Raw genomic sequence first — 21,043 nt, 5'->3', positions numbered from 1 at the left:
TGCAGGTTCTGTCACAGAGACGAGCTGAATAAATAATATTGTTATGCCACAGTGCAGGTGCTCCAAAACATGCACATCTTGAGGCTCAAGCTTGAGAAGAGAGATACCTCATCAGCCATTGGGATGTTCTGGTGCTATCCAGCTTTCTCTGACCCACTAGGTCAGTCCATCTAGGGTTCATCTATTCTCTTCTCTAGGCATTTTCTTGGCAGGCCCCTCTCTCAAAAGAGGTGTTTTAACAGCACGAAAACCACCCCAAAATTCAAACCTAAACAACAGTCAAGTCCTGTAAAGAACATGAGTAAGTGGCATAGGTGGTATCTTTCTTATCATAAGGAATCCTCCATCGTTGATGCTGACATGGCTTTCACACACCTTCTTCCTCTGCCACCTCAGTGTAAGAAGTCTGACAATAATCCCAAATCCCCAGACCCCTCCAGGACCAATCACTGCACACACAAACCCATTCAAGACAATTAAAGTCTTATAACAGCCTATGTAATGTAGAAACCCGTTTAATCTTGTGCAGGCAAGAAATAGCAAGGACCTGCCTGTAATAAAATTAAGAAGTATATAGCAATTCATCAAGTTGATTTAACACAGCCAGCTGCACGTGAGAATGCTGGCCCAGGCAGAGACAGTCCCAACAGTATGCATTTGCTTACTAAGAGGCAAGGTGCTTTGGCACAGCTACTGCATCCTTTGAAAAAGTTGGTTTTGACATGTTGGGAAAGGAGTTGGATTTTCCATCTGCTCTCTGAGCAGGAGGCAATTCAGCAAACACACACCCAAGACCTGCAGCAGGCACCACTCTAAAATTTGTCTTCATTATGTTCTAATTTTCACACAACTTTCTGTTGTTTGCAATAGCTACAGAAAAAAAGGTGCTGATGATGTTTTTTATATTTCTAAAAACAGAGGAAAGGTCAGGAAAGCACTGTTACACATCATCTGTTCTTCCTCTAGCAGTAGCTATCGAGAGTGCTGACCTGGGGTTTACTGCTTACATCTTCCCTGTGATTCTTGAATCAACAACTCAAATACAGACAACAAAAAGTGTATTAGAAGGGGATTACTGTGGTGTTTTTAAAAGACAGTAATTCATAACAAACAGTGAAACTGCTGAGAAAACAAAATCCCGATTTGCCATCTTGTAAATATTACTTCTTCCCTCCAGAAGAGACTGGGTCACAGAGACCTGCAAAGCTTATGACAGGACTGACTATGCTGAGATTTACTGATGTGCCCATAAATGCCCAATGAGTTTGGGTCTTTCTATGGGATGAAGAGCACAGTAAAAATTGTTAGTCATGCTAGCTTTCTTCATATGCATTTTTTATCATTATTTGTATATAAAACTTTCATTACAAAGACAAAAAGTATGGTTATTAGAAGATACATGAAGTACACCAACAGAACAGCATTCCAACCCTGACCATCTCTCACGTGAAAGAAAGGATGATTATTACAACCCACTTTTTTCTTTAGTTTGATATTTATTTTCCTGGAAAGCACGAAAAAGCTTTTCTGTTCCTTTGGTTTTTAATTGATCATATTATTTAAGACTTAGTGAAGAAGCTAAAAATCTGCAGAAGGTTTTTTTCGGGAGCATTAGAAAGAGAAAAGCATCATAAAACCAGCCCCATTCCCTCCAAACACAGGGTCTGTTTCTCTGCTACACATGCATGCTAATGTCCTTTTGCCTCTGCACTCAATTGGACACATGGTGGGGTGGTGCTGGGAAGCAGAGAAGAAGCTAAAATTATATGGGAATAACAACAACATTCACTGAAGTTCCTCGTGGATACATCTCCACATGTGGGAATGTTGGATCAAGACTGAGTATTTGCATTTCCCCATCAGATGCCAAGATATCCAAACTGGCATGCTAAGGTGTTCTGGTGTTCTTGAAAGGAGTCTCTGGCCATCAACACTGCACGTATACAGAGCTCTTCTTCCTGCAAGGATCTCTCTCTCCAGTAGTGCATGAATTTTACCTTTTGTTTAAATATGTGACCTAGGCAAGTGCTCATAAAAGTGAAGGATTAACAGCCACAGCAAAGCACAGGCAGCTGGGCAACTCTGCTGACAGATCCCTGCCAACACAACCAACCCCAAATTAATCCTGCACTGTGCTCCCACCCACACACGTTGGAAGTGGCAGCAGGTAGTGCCATGGTGCCACCTTCTTTGGTCAACATACAGGAGCAAAGAAGCACCATGTTATTACTTCTTCCTCAGAAGGCCACAGTAGAGCATTTTGATCTTTTCCTGCAATAGGCCCATAAAAACCTGAACAATTAAGAGTGCAGGACTGAATCCTCCATCAGACATGGCTTTCCAAGGAAGATGTAGCACTTCTGCATCATTGCTCTCTACAACAGACTTTGGTTTGGTTTGTTTTCTTGTTTCTTTGGTTGGTTTTTTAAGCCAGTGGTACATTGTTTCCCAGCTGGAAAGGAAAACCAAACAAACAGTAGAACAAACATATCCAAACAAACAAAAAAAAAAAACCCAAACCCTGTCATTACAGGTTATTGATGAGGCATTATGAGCAACAGTTCTCATCCGAGTCAGAGCCACTACTGAAAAAGTTTACATCTTGCCCTCTTCCTGCGTCAGCCCTAGTCTGGCTCAGCCTCCCAGCCTCACGGTCCGCAGGAACCTGAGCTGCCAGGAAAGCACAGCCAAGGATCAGGAACACGCTGCACAAAGCTGGCTGTAAAACCCAAATCCCATGTGTCAGAGGTCATAGTAGTAATTGAGGTTGTGCTTCAAACTCCAGAAACATCCTCCAGTACCCAGGAAGGCTGCTGGCAATATGTAAAAGATGGTGGAGAGAGAGGAATGGTAATGAAAAGAAAGTTCTTGCAAATTATTGCTGACACTGTATGGTGTGTATGTAATAAGAAGATGGAGCAGAGCAGCACTCTGACCAGGAGGAGCTTAGGGAGGAACAGAAGGGAATACTGCCTGCCTTTGGGTCTCAAATTCTCCTCTCTGACACCCCAGTTTATGCTGCATAGTCAGAAGTGACATAAAGGTTCAACTACACGAGATGCTTTCACTTTGTAATGATCATAATTTCTAGCTGCTTAATAGTTGACTTGCTCCCTTGGAATTATGTAATAGGCCAGGAAGAATCAAAGCTTAAGGGTTCTCCGGGAGTCCCCAAAGCACATCAGAAACTGGAATGTGCTGCAGTACATTGTCTCAGCAGACTCAGCAGCTAGCGAGGTCTTCTCAAACTGCGCAGTAAGTGTTTCTGCCTGGACTTGCCAAAAGACCTTCATGCAAATACAACTCCAGGAAAATTAGGGTGGACTCTAGTGGCTGCCTCCCCCTCAGGGTTTTTGGGGTTTTTGTTGTTGTTGTTGTGTATTGTCTTTCAATCCTGATGAAGTTCATTACAGTTGCATTTAAACTGGGGTTGTGATTTAAATTTTCCAAAGCAGCCAGGGCTGGTTTGAAAGCCTGATATATCAGAGTTTATGTGCTTCCTGAAGAACTAAGGTAGTTGCAGAGCCTTCCCCAAGGGGTGCCTGGTTGGTCCCCTCTGCCCCTTGAGATGTTTACTGTCACACAGGCCACTGGATTCCCGGCAAGTCGAGCAAGCTTGCTCCTTAAAACCAAGCAGCCCCACAATGAAGCATGCCAGTATGTTCCTCGGAGGTATTTACAGTTTACTTTTTAGTGCTACTCTAAGTTCAAAGGGGCTAGTAAAGCCTCATTAAGCCATTTACATCAAACTGGTTAGTTAATTATCCTGTTGCAGGCTTTAAATTAGCCATTTATAACCCCTTCCCTAGAGATGCCAGTATTTGGAAACAACTCAGCCAGGACATTTTGCAGGATGCAGTTAAGGAGTAAAAAGAACCCACTAAACTCAATCATACACCCCCCCCAAAAAAAAACCAGAATAAATCTCTTCAGTTTTTGGCTGAAAGCTGATTTACTCTGTGACAGCCCGGGAGGGTCAGGGATGGGAGAGAGCCCACCATAACCAGCTAGCAAAGATAATGAAGCCACGTCTACCTTAAGCTGTGTCTGTGCAGCAAAGTGCAGATACAAAGCTAGCCTGGGAGGCACCACAGCCAGATGAGGATGATGCTTCCCTTTCAATACAATGAGATATTCTGCTTCTTAGTATCATAATCAAAGGTATTTTCACATTTGTATCTAAAAGAAATGTGTCTGCCCACAAGGAAGGAAAAACATATGAGGCTTTGGGGCTGGTCAAACTGTAGCCGCATACAGGGACTAAAGAGGACTGTGGGTTTTGGTCAGCACCTCTGCTCACTCATGCAGGTGAGGAGGCTCTTGCTGCTCTGCAGCCATCTTTCAGGTTAGGATTAACAAGATTCAGATTTATATCCCCCTGCCATAAGGGTCAGTGACCTGCTCTCAGTGAGCCTACCCCATGGGACATGTGAGACTGGAGCTGAGGAGTCTCTACTCCCAGGATCTTCTCCCTTGCCAACAACACTGCATTTCTTAGAAGGAGAATCTGTTGTCCCCTCAGGGTCTGATTATTCCTGTCCACCCCACTCGGAATTCAGAGCTGTTACAGAAGGGAATAATAACCACCTTCTCCCCTCCTAAATAGCTAACTACCCAAACTAACCAGGTCCTGGAGTAAAATATGCCTCTCACCCTCTACTTCCCCCAGCTATTCTTAGTTCTATAAACTGGCATACTGGAGGTATATTGGCAAATTCGATTTAAAAAGAGATGGGAGGGAAAAAACTGTCCAGTTGGTACCATTTTCACACAACAACCCCTCAGGTACAGGAGAAGCCTTGACCCCAATCCTGAAAGCTGTCCCAAACAAACAAGCACTTAAAATCTCACCAAGAGCAGGAATCCATGAAGAGAAGTGACATTTGGAGTGAAATGGAGGCTAACTAGGAGATTCCTCATTAACATCAAAAAAGGCATCAAAAAAAAAGAAGTTTGAGACAATTTCCATTCTACTTGAAAAACAAGACAGACGGATGGAATCGAGCCATATATTTATGAATATGATAGACCCTGTGATTTTTTTTCTTTACCTTAGTACAGACCCTTTTCAATGGAAAAAATATTCTGCCAAAGAAGTGTCTGATTAAATTTCAAAAAGACAAAAATCTAAGCAAGTTAATTTCTTTTTACTATGCAACCGTGAGATTTATTTTGCATTGGATTGCTTTTTCTTCTGTTTGGAAAGCAGTCATTTCACAATAATTTTTGTGATGGGGCATACAGAAGGAAGAGAGGGAAAGAAACTCAGATTTCAAACCAAGGGACAAAATATTTTTTGTATAAGATTTGGTAAGATGATATCACTTTTATGTGATTTACTGCTCCAAATTGAAAGACAGAGGCCTTATAATAAAAATACAGGTAAACACAACATAAAATCTAAATTATCTACAGGACCAAAAAACCCAACCCTGCACATAGATGACATTCTCCAAATTCTCTGCCTTTTCTTGGGAGCAGTTACACCCAAACCATGCTCAACCCAAAAGCTGTTCTCTCCTCCTAATCACATTGGACTCACACTAAAGTTAAAAAAAAAAAAATAAAAAAATTCAAATGCAAACGCTAGCCTGGGCTTTGAAACAGCCAGTGCCAACAGCCCACAGGACTGCATCATGTTAGGGAATTATAAAGTAATGTGAAACTGGGGAGAAAGAAGAAAGCAAAGCCCTCCTGTGGAGGAAATGAGAGTCTTTCCTGCTCCACCAAAACCTTCCGTTTCCAAGGCACGCAATAGCCGGGCCTGTGCCTAGAACAGGTGTGTCTCCCTAAATACCTCCCATGTCACACTTGTGTCTCATGGATACAGTCCTGCAGGATTATATTAGTACCAGCACATACCAGCTGTAGCTACCCCCAGCAGTATCCTGTAACTCCTTGCACGGGGGGGGAGCTGCTCTCCCTAGCATGCAGAGCCCCTTGCCACATGACTTTCTGGAGACAGACGCTGTGACCCTGCAACTGCAGCTTCAGAGCATTTGTGCTCTGGGGGCTGAACCAGTTCAGGGACAAGCAAAGTACCTCCTCCAGGAGCTGGAATGAGGCACTGCTGAGAGAAAGCGAACAGACGGCTCCATGTATTCTGTTCTTTCCCTCCTCTGCACTTATGACCAGCAAATTCTTGACTGATTTATGTCAAATAGACACTCTGAAGATCTCCTTTAAATAAAAAAAGATGCACGGCAAACAGAGGAAAGTCCACTCAGCCATTCCTGAGAAGAAGATGCTGACGGGGCACATGGCAGATATGGCTAGTGCAGGATAAAGGAAGCAGAAAGGAGAGTGAGCCTCATACATCTAAGTCAGTGCAGGAAGAGACATCCCTTGGCAATTTCAGCCTAATTCTTCACTAAGCCTTGGAGGATACTAGCTGCTCACCTCAGCAGCTGAAAGAGACAACTAGAAAATTTTTAGAGCAGCAAATGCATTAATGGCATTTTTTGTGTCATATGTTCATGACTGGCACAGATAATAAAAAGAGAAGAGCTGCTTGGTTGAGCTACAGCTCTGCATCACAATACAGAGGTATTCTTCAGCATGAAGAACTGACCCCATGACACCCATCTCATGCAAGGCATCTTGTGGTACTTAACAGAGAGCTGGAGCATCGAGGAACTTGAGAATCTGCTGACCAGCATGGGTGGGCTCAGAGGTGGAAGATCACAGGGCCCTATAGGATCCTCCTCTCTTACTCTTCTGGAACAGCACAAGTGCTTTCATTTTCCAGTGAGCAATTCTTACAACAGCTTTTAGGAGAGTTCACGAGTGAGAATGCACGCACCAATCTTGATGAAAAGTCTAATTTATGAGCACTCTACCACATCCATAAGTTATTCCACTGGTTAATTAACTCTGATTTCCAGGTTTGAGCACACATCAGGTTTATCTGCTCATCCCTAGGGTAAATAGCTCCAGGCATCACAAACAGCCATCAGGGATGAAGGCAGTGCCAAGCTAAAAGTTCTTCTGAAGTGGTGTAGGTAGAGCTTTTTCAGTCCACCTCTGCTTTTTAACCCCTCGAGGGCTGGGTGATACAGTGGGTTCAATGAACCCAACTCATCAGTCCAGCACAAGTCAGAAGGAAAGGGAAATTCTCACATACTCTACATGACAGTTATCTGTTCCTCTCACTGTTCCTCTCTCTTCAAACAAATCCAGAATAAGGCCATTTGATGCTACTGCATTCTCAAACAAATGAACAGGACTCCAAAGCCCCCAGGTCCATCTACCCCCAAAAACATATATTCTTCTTACTACTGGCACGTCTCATTTTCAAGAGGCCTCAAGCCCACAGCCATAAAAAAAAAAAAATCAGCATTAACCACCAGATGAACTCTTACTCTTGCACCAACTATTTATTACACTGTGTCTGATTACCAGGCAAACATCTGTGGAAGTGCCACCCCATGACGTTTTCTTTATTCTTTGCCAGCCACAGTGTTAGCGGCTCCCTGGGCAATTAGCAGCCAGACTGGTAAGAGCACTGAACTTTACACCTTTATCACAGAATTTTAGAATATACACCATCACATCTTTCTTGAGCAACTTGAAAGGAAATGACAAGAGCAAATCTCTGTGCCCAGCTGCCAAACAGAGGCTGAGCGCTATTCCATGACTGTGCAGTATGCAGTATGTGCACTTCCAGAGACCTTGATAATTAGTGACACAGCTAATGCAGAAACAATTATTTAAGAAGCCATTTAAAGAAAAACCTCACATTTAGTACAGGAGTACAATCATTCATTTTTCCACAAAAAAAAAATTCAGACTTGGAGAAAAACAGGTGTTCTTACGAGCGGCCTCACCATATACCCTGACAAAGCTGTGGGCTTCCACAGGGAGAGAGCAGCACACATTTTCTTTGAAGACTCAGAAAGTCTGCATTTCTAGGTAAGAGCAAAACAAAATAACTCATTTCAAGTTGGAGTAGCTGAGAACAGAGTTGTCCGTAAGCCTCTGTACAGGCCTCCATCCAAATGCTCAACTCCCACTCTTGTCAGTACTTGCAAGCATTTAATCCAACTTTCTTCACCAACCTCCAGCTATTTTGTGACATGCCTGTCTTGGGGCATAAAATCCTAGAGAGCGTCCCCTTAAATCAAATGCATTTGTTATATAATTGAAGCAGTTTTATGAAGAAAAATGGCAAAAATCCTACTGTCATTAAGAAGAAAATTAGTCATCTACTGCATAGCAATGATTAGCAAGATTGCTATCCTTTTTTATTGAGAAACCAGACTCATAATTAGAGTGGTTTTTTTTCTTAATATATAAACAAATTATTGCAAAGTTTTACATATTTTTAAGCAGTGGAATTTCAGAGTTCAAATAAGCTACAAGCTATTTCACTATTGGTCTGTCTGCTTCTAAGGTCATAAATAATTTTAATTTTCAGAAGATACAGTACCAGACATGTGACCAGGAGTAAAATAAGAAAAACCTCTTTAGAGCTGTCTGGAAGTTTGTATCAAAAATAAAGAAGACAGGAAAATAGAAGGCCAGGTGCACTTGTCTTCAGAGGCAGCTCACACACCTTAAGAAGGTAAAACATGACAAATCCAAAATTCACTTGCCCATTTAAATTTTGGGTGAGGGCAGTGGATATGAGAGACTGAGGAAGGGGAGGGGAAAAAAGGGACCGAGTGTTACCTCAGTGACTTCATATATGAACAACAGAGGGACTTTGCTTTATCTGTGTATCACATCATAGTAAGTACAAGAAAAGCTATGGCAATGCCATGCCAGCAGCAAATGTGCTTTCATTTATTTATTTATTCAGATAGCATCCAGTGGTAGAGGAGGGGTGGATTTAAAGCAAAGTAATTTAAAGCTACCAATTTTAATCTTGTTTTACATTTACACTCTAGTTATTTTCATACGGAATGATCAGTGGCTGGTAACTACTAAGCCATATTGATTTGCAACTAAATATAGTCTGCTCTCAATTTGGTATTATTTTTTGCTAACCAAGAGAGCTGCACTATCTCCAGTTGAAACACTTATTCTATTTTACAAGTGTTTATCCAGCTGACATTTTCCCTCTTTTTATTATTTTAATAAGCAACCAATGACTTTTATTACATATTTTTTCCTCATTTGAATCATGCTGCCTGACAATTCAAAAAGCAACTATCCACTGAGAATTTTCTGACTTCATTTCCTTATCAAGCATACTAAACATTTAAATCCAAATGTGTTTAACATTTAAAACAAACTCTTCATTAAAGAGAACTGAGCTGTACCTGATTTAAAACTGAATTCTCATTGCATTGTCCTTCAAAATCTAGAGCTACCAGATATTTGCCTCCCATTACATCTAGATCTTATGCACAAATCTTAGAAAACAAGTATCTTAAGTTTCTGAAGCTTTCACTGTTTTCTCAACTGAAATCCTTTACTGCATTAAATAAACTCAAATTAAAACAAAAAATAAAATCTGCAGAAACAGCCTCAAGATCTCCCTGCAAAAGCAGCTACATCTAGTAAAAGCCCACTACCTTCTTACAAACTTTTGTTCCTCATGCTCAGGGACAGCCTTTCTGCAGTTGAGTACTCCATCTTTCCTTGAACCTTTAGCAGAACACAAACAGGGCCTGAATCAAGACAGACCTAAACTCACAAATATATATGAAAATTGTTCAAGGCAGCTATTGTAATTTCAAGAAAGTGTTTTTTCCTGGGTATTAAAGAGATTTTTCAGTGCAGTAGCTTTTAGCCACTATGTCAACAATGCACTTGACTTTTGCTCAATATTCCACAAATTCTTAATGTAGAGACTACTGAAACACAAACTGAAATAAATGGGAAAAATAAAACACGCACACACTGTGAAAACAAGAGGTACACATCAGCTTCCTACAAATGACTTCTGCTTCCCTTCATATGATATACATACCAAGAGGCTCTCATCATGTCTGTCCACATTTTGTTCAGCAATTTATATTAGAAATCTTTTTCAAAAAAAAAAGTCTCTTAACACACATGCCCAATGTAAAAAAGATAAAGCTTAATTTGCTGTGAGGAAGGTGGCAAAGGAACAAGAGGCAGACATTCACCTGGTCAGACAAAACATTATGTGAAAAGTGCAGAAGAAACAGACATTCATTAAATTCTCCCATGCCACTTCCAAATTCATGTTTGAGAAATGTCATTAATTGTGAAGACAAACAATTTCTGCACTAAGGTCCTTATTTGTTTATTCCTTCCCAAGGCAGCACTTCCACTGGTAAAACTTGCACCTTGACTGCTAGAACAGACCTGGCTGCCTGTCAAGCTTAGGAAACCTGTAGTGAGGTCTTGCCTTTGCCTGGTGGGGCTCAGCCCTGGGCAGCCTAGCTACTGCTTCTGCAGCCTCCACAGAGGGTCCATGTCCCTTCTTGAAAGCAAATGCTTCATGAAGTGATGAGGCACAGCTACCCGCTCACACGCTGATTTCTTGTAATAACGCGTGCACGCTTACATGAAAGAGTAGAAAGGAATAAAAAGTCAGTACATTTACTGCATCCCTGTGGCTGCAAGAATGTCAAAGCAAAGTAAACCACTTGTTCTTAAAGTCAGGAGGCACTCGTCCCGTGAGGAGGTCTGGCCTAACAGTGTTCAGTGTGGGAGAGAAATGCAAATTCCATCTGATGATCCCATGGTTGCTAGTAGGCTAACGGTGGCTTGTATTGCCACTGACAGAACACACCTCACTTACACTTTGAGCAAGACCTGTTGCACTTCAGCCAATCTTACAGCCACCTTAACCAGGAGGGGGGCACCAGGTCTGTAGCTACTGGTTTCTGAATGGTGGAGGATCCTGTTCAAGCTCATCCATGACAGCAGGTTGACCACCCAGTCATCTGACTGAGGCGATTACAATGAGAAAAGTCATAGCATATTAGATACAGTGCCCTGGTCCTACATCATGCTGGACAATGCTCATACATGTAGCTTGACATTGAGACAATCTCCCTGGATAATTTACCAGTATTACTGGATTTCAGGTTGTGGCTAGGTAGCAAACATGTAGAATGATGAACTGTTGCATTCTTACAGGTTTTTGAGAAAAGAGTCTAGGTCTGTTGAAGGGATAAAACCAATAAAACCTCTTTTCTCCTTGTTATATACATCAGATTTTGCTGGCGTAGGGGAGAAGCAAGCAGGGAGAGTAAAACTACACGTCCCTTCCTTAAAAGGAAGATGGCTCGGGACCTCAGAAATGGTCTAGTAAAACCACTGTTTCCCTTACCTATGAAGTTCCTTGTCCAGTATTAAAGGAAAGTTATCTTTCAGTAGCATTTCAGCCACCTCAAAGAGCAATTAAAAAAAATAATGTAGAGAGTTGATGTGTAAACAAGCTTTTCCAGCAATTACTTGTTAATCGCATCCAGAGGCTCCAACTAAGAAGCAGGACCCATCATCCCAAGCAATTTATACGTACAGTGAGGCAGAGGATTTGAAGGGAAGGAAAATGCTGGGGGCAGGGAGCGGGGGGAGGGTTGAAAACCACAAGTAAGATTTCTAAGTATATCCAGCGTAAAAAAAAACTGGAATAAAAGCCAGTGCCGCGCACAAAAACCCTCCGGAAATATCAACTGGTGGGGTGGGGTGGGAAGGGGAAGAGAAGAAAAGTCATTACTCCCTTGTTTGCCCGATCAGATCAGACCCAGCAGCCTTTCTGCAGCCTGCGCTTCAGAGAGCTCCAGCCTCTCGCTCCCTCTGGCAGCCCTGTGCCCTTGACTACTCAGGTGTGCCAGGCAATGACAGCTGACAGGTACACACTCATGTGCCCCAGGGCTGCCTGGCTTGCGAACTCAAAAGGCCCCTGTGAGCTGGAAGAGAAATCCCCCGAGAGGAGGAAGGGCAGGCTCCCCTCCTCGCCTAGGACAGCCCCGCGTAGCCCCCTGCAGAGAGCGGCCTGCGCTGCCCGAGGGGCGTTCCCGCGCTGCTGCTGCAGCCCACGCGGCTCCTCGGGCGGAACGCCGCGCTGCAGCGAGCCTGCTGCCTCCCAGCTTCACCTGGAACCGTTCCAAGCTACTCAGCTCCTGACAGCTCTCCAACTGCTCTTCCACGCTGTACTGCTTTACATTACATTGCTTTCTCTGCCAGGAGGCACTGCTGTATTACAGTACATTCATCTAGCAAAATGTAAAACTGATTTTTTCACCTCCCAAATACCAGCTGACTGTTGCCACTGCAGTCACAGCTATAAGCCCTGCTCTATACATTAGACTTAACTTCTTTTATGTATATATATACACGGGAGATTTCAGTATCTTGCCTCCTCTTCAGCCTCCTTCCCTACTCACAACTTCTTCCCTCCCTGTTGTGCTCCCCCATCCCTGGTGCAGAGAGCAGCCATCCTCAGCTTCTAGCCCAAGGTGTCACTACTACACGAGTTAAAAAGCCTAAGCCAGCTCATGAGGTGCATTACCAGGCAATCAGACTGTAGCACCCTATACAGAAAGTGAGAAAGACAACTAGAAACATAGTAGTGACCAGCAGCTTCATTAACTGCTCAGCTTTTTGTTAAAGTCAAAATGTTAACAAGAAGAGGCTACAAAGGCATGTTATAACACTGACATTTATAGGACATTAGGAGGCATCTCGCTCCTAATTCTCTTCATTTCAGTATGCTTTACATGACTTGTGAGCTTCAAGGCAAAACTAGCTCCCTGCACTGCACCTTAGCTAGTTTCCTTTCTAGTTTTGAACTATAAAAATAGCCTTATTATAAGAGCAAAGTCTAGCTCTCTATCTGTTCTCCAGCAACAGACAGAATAGGAGGGGGGGAAAGAAAAAAAAAAAAAAGTGCAGGGATGCTGGAGGGGGAGGAAAAGTGAAATGGAATACAGGCAGTCTTTTCCCTCCTTATACCCTGTGCAATTGTAAAGATCTCCTGATCCAGAGGTTGCATCCAGGCTATCACTTTTAATAAGAACTTATCTGTCCTGCATCGATTTTTCAATCTGTTTAGACTTTTGCTATCCATAACACCCTTTGGCAATGAGTTTCACACGGTAACTGGTGCTTGACAGAGTGCCTCCTCTTTGCCTGCTTTGAATCAATTTAGTTAACACAAGAACTGTGAACAATCACTCCCTGCTCCCCTTCCCCACCCCATTCATGACAGTATAAAACATCTGCAGTTTCTGTAGTAAGTCATCTCTTCTCTATGCGAAAGAATATTGATGTTGACTGAGTTGAGACCCATTTTTGATGGTCTTCTCTGGACCTTCCCTAGCCCTCCACTACGTTCAAGAGGTGGCAATCAGAACTGCATAGTGCTTAAGATACTAGCACACTGTGAATTCATAGAGCAGCATACTGATGGGTCCTGTTTGGTTTACCAGCTTGGGTAAACATCCAGAGAGTTTCTTCAGGCAGTGCAGCATTTCCTCCCAGTTGGCCATTCATCTCTCTGCAAGAGCTTTCTGGGGATTCACTTCAGACAGTGCTCTTAAGTAGTCTGCTGAGGTGACAGGTGAAATTTTTCATCTTCCTACAAATGCTGCCACAGCTTTATTTTTTTACCTAGTTCAAGCCAGTCAACCTCACCATTTTCAGATCCCTGGAATTTCCCCCCCTCAAAGTCTCCCCAAAAGCACAGCAGTTTGCAGCCTCTCAAAGCTCACAGCTACTGTCTGTCACCTGCACACCCAGTGAGAAGTCCCACCAGCCATTGAAGCAGAAAGTACACGGTTCTCCCCAACAAGCAGGTGGAAGCGTTGTTGCATTAAAATTTATAGTGACCAACCAAGGAAACATCCTTAAGCTTATCCCAGCAAATATCCCAGTCTTAAGAAATTTCCCAGGTGTCCCCATATAATGAGTGACTGTCCTGAAGGATCAGTCAGGCTTGGCACAGTGATGCACAATTCACTGCTCTGCCTCATGAGCCCCTGCTAATCCCAGGAGACGTGCTTCACCAAATATAGCTGCCCCATGTAATTGCTTGGCTTATCTCCCCTCTCTTAGCTGCACTACTGTGATTCCAAAAGCCCTTAAAATTAACGATAGAGACACAGGCAGATTAAAATCCATCTACCTGTGGATCACTTGTTCAGAACAGTGCTGTCGGTCAGTGCTCAGCTGCTGCTTCTCTTTGCTTCTTAGCAGCAGCTCAAATGCTGCCAAATTAGCAAATGCCGAGAGAAACATCAGAGCATTCTGATCGACCCCATTTTCAGAACTTCTGAGAGGTAGTTGTAACATGCCATGAGAAAGATAACACGAAAAATAAGTTATGAGCTGAAACACTGCATCTCAGCTTACTTGACCAGAAAACTAAGCAGGTAATTTGAGCAAAATGCAGACTCCTGAGAACGTGTGGTTAATAGAAGTAGCTCAAGACAGCTTATCAAAATAATACACAGATACATTTTACTTCCATAGTTACAAACCCCTGAATTTGAACTAGCAAACTATAGAAATAACAAGTTTTGTACACCAACAAAACCCTACTATTACCCACAAGCATAAAAGAGCATGCAAAAGCTAGGTGAATAATGTAAGTCAGTTCAGTATATGAAATCTAAACTGTCCTTCTGGATATCTCCTTTTCTCAATATTGTGCATGCAGTGCCTGCAAAAATAGCACTGGTGTTAAGTGCTGGGGAGAAATATTCCTTTCCTTCTGTTTCCTAAGGAAACTAATGTGGGATAGAACATCACTTTTAATCAGTAGCATGAGAAATTCCACCAAATCTCTTGCCAGAGCTCTGACATAAAGGGAATTCAAAAAGTCAGCCAGAGACCTGCCCACACCCATCACCACTACTTTCCAAGACTGGAATGAGAAAAAGTTGCATTTAAGTTTTGCACTCAGCCTTAAATGTTAGTCACCTTGATTCTCTTTTGAAATATACAGATAATATATACACTATATATACAGCCCCCCTCCCCCCTTTGTATTTATACACACACATATGTAAGTCACTTCTGGTATTTCTTCTGAAATCCCTGCTCTGACTGGTCTTGAAGTGGTGAATCTAACAGATGGCTCCCCCAGTTAATTTACCCCCTGCATGATAAAACACAGCCATCCAACAAGAGATCAGAACCAGCTACAAGCTTGAACACAGGAAACAACAGTCAGGTCCCAGTGAGCAGAAAAGTTACCACTGTAAAGCACTTGACAAAAAGTGTCTGGAACACTATAACAAGAAAGTGGCAGTCTGTCCAGAGCTACACCAGGCAGGAAAAAAAGTTGAGTCCCAGGGCTAGTTACTTACTGCTGTCTGGGAGGGTGTGCACAAAGGGCTCAGGAAGCAGTTAGTGTCTCCTGCCTCACACCAGACTCCTGTCCAGGCCTTGAGCTGCAGAAAGGCAGCATGTACTATTTGTTCACATGCCCTTGCTCTGGTGACCCATGGAGAACATATTACTTAGCTTCAGCATGAGCCAAAAAAATGTATTTTCTTCTTAGTCTAAAAACATCTAGCTCCATCTCAACTAGTTTCAGAGAAGATTTGGCAAGGAAAAATGAGGATGACCTCCTGGAGACAGATGTTCTGGCTTCTTGTGGGCATAACAGGACTTGACAATTGATAATGTTGTTGCAGAATATGCATTTAAGCTCAGTTCTGTTAATATGGTCCTCTCCCAGTTCAGACTAGAGGATGTCTGTTCACCTGGAATCTTCAGCATTTATCCTGCTGTTGTTCTGAAAGCAGAAATATTACTGGTGAGGAGAAGTTACCTGTAGTAAGGGAATGGGCTCTTCTTCTAAGCCACAGAAAGGGGAAAACAGGTGAATTTCCTTTGCAGTTTGAGAAGAGTACTTCTTACTATATAGGACATTTACATAGACCAGCAGCCTCAGCACTTTCTTTAATGAAGAAAGGAATAGAAGCTTTAAATGCATATTGCAAATAACCACAAAGATTTGCCATCTGAAGTAACTATACATGGAGCTCTATCCATATGCACCATCTACAAGTAAAAATTTCTCAGGTGATCATCTGGAAGAGCTGGAAGTGGGCAAAGCTCAATGCTTAGCCAAGCTGACTCTTCAAGGAAGAATTTGGACAACACAATGCTGAAAGTCTTGGAGATACTTTGCAGTGGCTTCACTATGTTGTTTTCCCTCAAACAATGTTAAGATTTTCTAGCAAGCTGGTAATTTTCCTGATGTATCAAATTTCTTGATATCTACTTAGGAGAAAGTTTAGTTGATACTTTGTAACATTTACATGGTATATTTCTTCCTGTTGTGAAAAAAAGCAAAGTGACCAGGTGAAGAAACTTGCCCTAAAGTCAAAATGGCAGCTGACGAGCTGAGGAGGGACCCCCATCCTCACTCCCTTAACTCCTCGCCATTTTGCATCTAAAGGAAAGCATAGCCAACAGGCACCTAGATGAAGGACAGACCTGCACAGAAGTCTGGCTTCAACCCCATGAGCTAAAGCTGCTTCTTACAGTCAGTAGCAGAATCATCCATCTCCTCACACGGCAAGCCTGAGAGCCACCTAGCAGGAACACACTAGTGATGCACTATACCTATCATCTATCTATGCATGGGGTTAGCAGGAAAGCAGTATCCAAGGTACCTATCATAGCATCATCTAAATGCAAGTATCAGAGTGCTTTAGAGACAATAAGGTCTTTCCTCCAGGCTGTTTAAAATTTGCATGTTCCTGTGTAGCACTGAATATAGTAGCAATGGTGATTCATTAAGATAATGATTTAAGTAGGAGGCTTAAGAAAGTCAGGGTGGATTAACATCCAAAGGGCTGCAGCTGGAACATCTTCACTCCAGGTTGCCACCTTCCCTTTTAAGAGAAGGGATGAATTTCACAAGTCAGAACTATGAATTAACAGCAACTACATCACAATAATAATGCACTAAAGCACAATAGCACCATCTCTACTCCAGCCCGTCCTCCTTGGCAAGGTCAAGCACAAAATTTTGAGCTGCAAGAACATTTTCATGGTATTCTAAATTATTGGCTTTTCCTTTATTTGATGAGTTTGTTACTGTAGGTTCTCACCAAAAAAAGGTTGTGCAAATTTCTTTTGCACTAATTTTCTGTCCACCTTAGAAACAATGCAAGTTTTCCTCCGACCAATTGTCTCCACTACTGAATAATCAAATTAGTTTGATCGCTCCCTGCATGATTAGGTAAATACACACATTGAGAAAAGCAGACACATCCATCCCACACCCCAGCATTTAATTGTGATTGGTGACAAGTTGAAGCACGCATTCTGTCCGTAACACGGGATTACTGCTCAGACAGTGACAGGCAGCTCATACTTCAGCCCTGCTAAAAGAGAGGCCTTTGTGCAGTGACTCTGGTGTAATATTTCCTGTTGCCTTCTAGAGAGATGCACAGGCAACCAATTTTGCTATTCTTCAGCTCACTCCCAGTAGTTGCAATAGGGCATCCCAGTGTATATTGCCCCACTCACCGCTAGCTGTGCTTGGTCTGAACGTCTTCTAGGCACTCTATCCCATGCTGATTCAGTACAGAATAGCTTCCTAGAATGCAATTATAGAAAGAGTAAGAGTTTGTCTTAAAAAGGGATTCTCCCAGAACAGCTATTCCTTATTAACTATTCCCAATCACCTTTGTTAGGATAATGAAGTTAACTGGGAATAGCTTTTCCACTCAGATCTGTAACTTACCTTGGTCTGAACTGATGACCCTGTTTAGATGAGCCCTTAGCACAGCATCATATAATCATAGCAATGGCTTCATCAATAAAAACAGACTCGTGCAATGAAAGCGAAGCTGCTGCACAGACACATCTCAGCTGAGTTTGTTCCAAGTTGGGAAGATAACAGGATCAAGAAATATGTAAAAAAAATTGTTGTTCCTGTAATGTTAGATCTCATCACTACTGTAGATGACATTTCATACTTTACCAAGTCTCTTGCTCTGCTTTGTTCAAACTTGGTTTATTCCTTAGATATATGAAGAACTTAAGAGCAGGGAAGTTTTGAGTTCTGTAGCTTCTTTGTTTATCAAGTTCTTAGCTTGCAAGATTTCTCATCCAAAAAGGGCTGAGAAAGTACCTGGCACATCTTGGACGCTTATTGAATACATTAAATAAATCAAACGTTTTATGATAAAATTCCACTCCCCCACACCAAACAGATGTAGGTGCAAGTCAAATAGTCTTGAAAAATTGCATTAAAATTGATTTTGCTCCAGTTTTCCCCAGAGGAAAAAAAATGTGTGTGGGTTGAGACAAAAACATGGAAAATTTCAGCTATCATGAACAACTGAAAAGAGAAATGGAGGGAAGACAGAAGCCAAAACTGAACTTCACATTCAGAGTGCATAATTTGTATTCTCTGCAGTGTTCTGTATCACAGACATTCCTGGACTGACACGTAAAGTTAAAGTCTTTTCCTTGGGCTCATCACACTTGTATAGAAAAATGCCAGATAGCTTAATGCTGGAGTCTCTGAGCCTGCTCAGGGGAAATCACAGACCACAGAGAACGCTTTGGTTGATTTCAGACTGAGAGGTTAGAAAAGATAGGACCCAACACAGCTGAAAATGTTTGTCACAAAACTGGTGAGAGTTCCTTACAGATACTTATCAAGTCCTGCAGCACAAAAATCTGAGAAAAATTCTGAACACCTACAACTTAAAATATAAACAAAGCCATTTCATGTTGCATGTGTTCTAGAGAGGCCATAGAAACAAAATATACTCTCTTAAGGTTGTGTCTAGGCTGTTAAAAATATGACTTGACTTGGTATAGCTGACTGATGGTTAAACATCACCATCTCTATGATTTTCCATGCCTGAGGTTTGTGCTCAGGCAGTTGGATTCTCATGAGGGGCACAGGGCAGAAGGTTTCCGTGGACATAGTTCAGTCATGTCCAAGGACAGTACTGGCATTTCAGAGGAGCCCTCTGACAAAGACAGCACTCAACTCAGTATTTCAGGGCAGCATTCAACTGCCAGACCCGCACGACCATTTCTCATGTCCCTGCAACTCCTTACTCGTACCACACCTCCCACATCCACCATGACAGAGCTGATCCATCCCATACACAGAGTGAGTCAGGGATCCCGTGTCAAAAAAGAGCAGGTAATCTAGCTTGCCACTAGTTATCACAGCATCTGTGTAACTATCAGTCTCTATTTGCATACAGGCAATCTCAGTCCCTCTATGGAATATCTTATAAGCAACTTTTATGGGTTCTTTTGCCCATAGCAGAGGAAGTTAAGAGAGACATCCTAGAAAGGGGAAAGGGCAATTATAAATATATGCAAGTCAAATAGGGAAGAAAAAAGAAGAAAAGGAAACCACTTCCACTCACTCTCTCTCCAACAAATTCCACACTCTCATAGTCTCTGGCACCACATCACAGTAACCCCAAAAGATGTTCACCTGCTCCCACAGCACCAAGAAACAAACAGTGAAACAGGAACAGAGAAGCTCCCACCTAGGATGGCCAACGTAATCCCCTGACAGCACATCGTGCAGGGAAATCTTATCATTAAAGCAGAAGCAAAACAAACACACACACAGACCTGTACTGCTCTGCGCTCTCAGCATCCTCTCCACTTCTGTATGCATCTAATATCAGGAGATTTATATTCAGGCCAAAAGCTCATGCTGGCAGGAGAGGAAAGTACTTTGGAGAATAGGGGGGGGGGGAAGCCTACAGTTTCTTGGCTTGTGATCAGCAGGCTGGGTGCATTCTGTGGAACTAGGCCAAAGCATTAGTTATTATATTCAAGAGAACATCTGAATCCCAGCTCAAGGGAGCCGAGTTTGCGGCTCTCATTTATGCTGTATATCAATTGAATATTAAACCACATTTTCCGCCTTCTGAATAATAAAGCTTAATAGTTTGGGACTCCCATATGGTCTATTGTTAAAATATTTCCAAACACTGGCTGCTGGTTTATTTCTGAAGGAAGGATTTCTCTTTCCTCTTCAAGCTTTAGTTGCTTAAAAGATGCTTGTACCAAAATTTAAATACAGTCTTCTTTTAAATTTCCAGAGTTTTAAGGAGGGCTAAAAGATAAGAGGGTAAAGAAAAAGCAAATATATTTTGAAATTGGCTTTTTTTTTTTTCTTAATATCACATGCAAATGCTTGTTCCAGGCAGAAGCAGCTGGTGCCACCAGGCTCTGCTGTTCAGAACAGGGGGTGCAGAAGCTTTCAGAAGCCATGAGCTGCTCTAACAAAGGAGGACCACACAGACTCAAACCATTCACAAAAGGACCCAGGCCGATTATTTGACTATTACTTACAAGGAAGCTTGGCCAGTAACATAGGCAATAAATACTGGAGAAACCTGTTCTGTGCATAACCCGGGTTTGTCTTTTCACAAGTCCTGCTCTCTAATTAGCTACTCATTCCTGTAGGGCATTGCTGATGGATGGAATGCATCAATTTGGCATATTTTTAAAAAAAGTTGTGAAACTTATAAATAATATAAGCATCAGTATAATAAACGCTCCACAGTGTGTTAGGAATAGTCACTAGTGCTCCTTCCCAGTAACACCAGAAAAAAGTTTTCCTATTCTTTCTACTTTGCAGAGAAAGACTTAATGGCAGCGAGTCTCTCTCACTTGCAGGGGCTGCAGTGTCCTGCTCAGAGCCTAGATGGGAACTGAGCAATGCTCGGCTTTTGGTCCTGCATTCACCCCCCTGCCTGATTAGCACAGAAGGACTCAACTGCTCAGGGAGCAGAAGTGAAACCACACAGCACTGCCTATTTCTGCACTAGTGTGAACCTCCAGCTCCACCTCACCCAGCTCTTGCCCCCTCTACAAAGCGCTTCAGGCTCCCCCTGACAGGAGCTCTCTGTGCAGCACCCGCTCGCATGTCTGCTGGTCACTCAGCAAAGCAGAAGGTGCTGAGCTAGACACAGCCAAATGCATGACACTGCACAAAAATGTGGTGGCTCCTACGGCTGAGGGAGCCAAGCAGAAACTTCTACTCTCCCCTCCTTACTCTTCTTGTTTAACCCTCACTGCTGCTTCTCCCTCTTCCTGCCTGTGTGTTCCCTTCTGTTCTATCACCTATCTGCCCCACCATCAACTGCTCTGCTCCAGTGTACAG

At 42.6% G+C, this 21,043-nt stretch overlaps 1 protein-coding gene across 1 annotated transcript in view; it reads right to left on the bottom strand.

The window, feature by feature from the left end:
• LOC103777833 (hypermethylated in cancer 2 protein-like) overlaps positions 1–17,485 on the bottom strand; it is a 32,423-nt gene extending 14,938 nt beyond the window's left edge. The window contains 1 exon segment of the mRNA XM_008945393.1: positions 17,416–17,485. The gene's annotated coding sequence lies outside the window, so the exon portion shown is untranslated.
• Between the last annotated feature and the right edge of the window lie 3,558 nt (positions 17,486–21,043).

The sequence above is a fragment of the Merops nubicus genome, unplaced genomic scaffold (genome assembly GCF_000691845.1).
Source record: "Merops nubicus isolate BGI_N331 unplaced genomic scaffold, ASM69184v1 scaffold22838, whole genome shotgun sequence".
NCBI classification, from domain to species: domain Eukaryota; kingdom Metazoa; phylum Chordata; class Aves; order Coraciiformes; family Meropidae; genus Merops; species Merops nubicus.
This window is presented reverse-complemented; position numbering and strand designations above follow the sequence as displayed.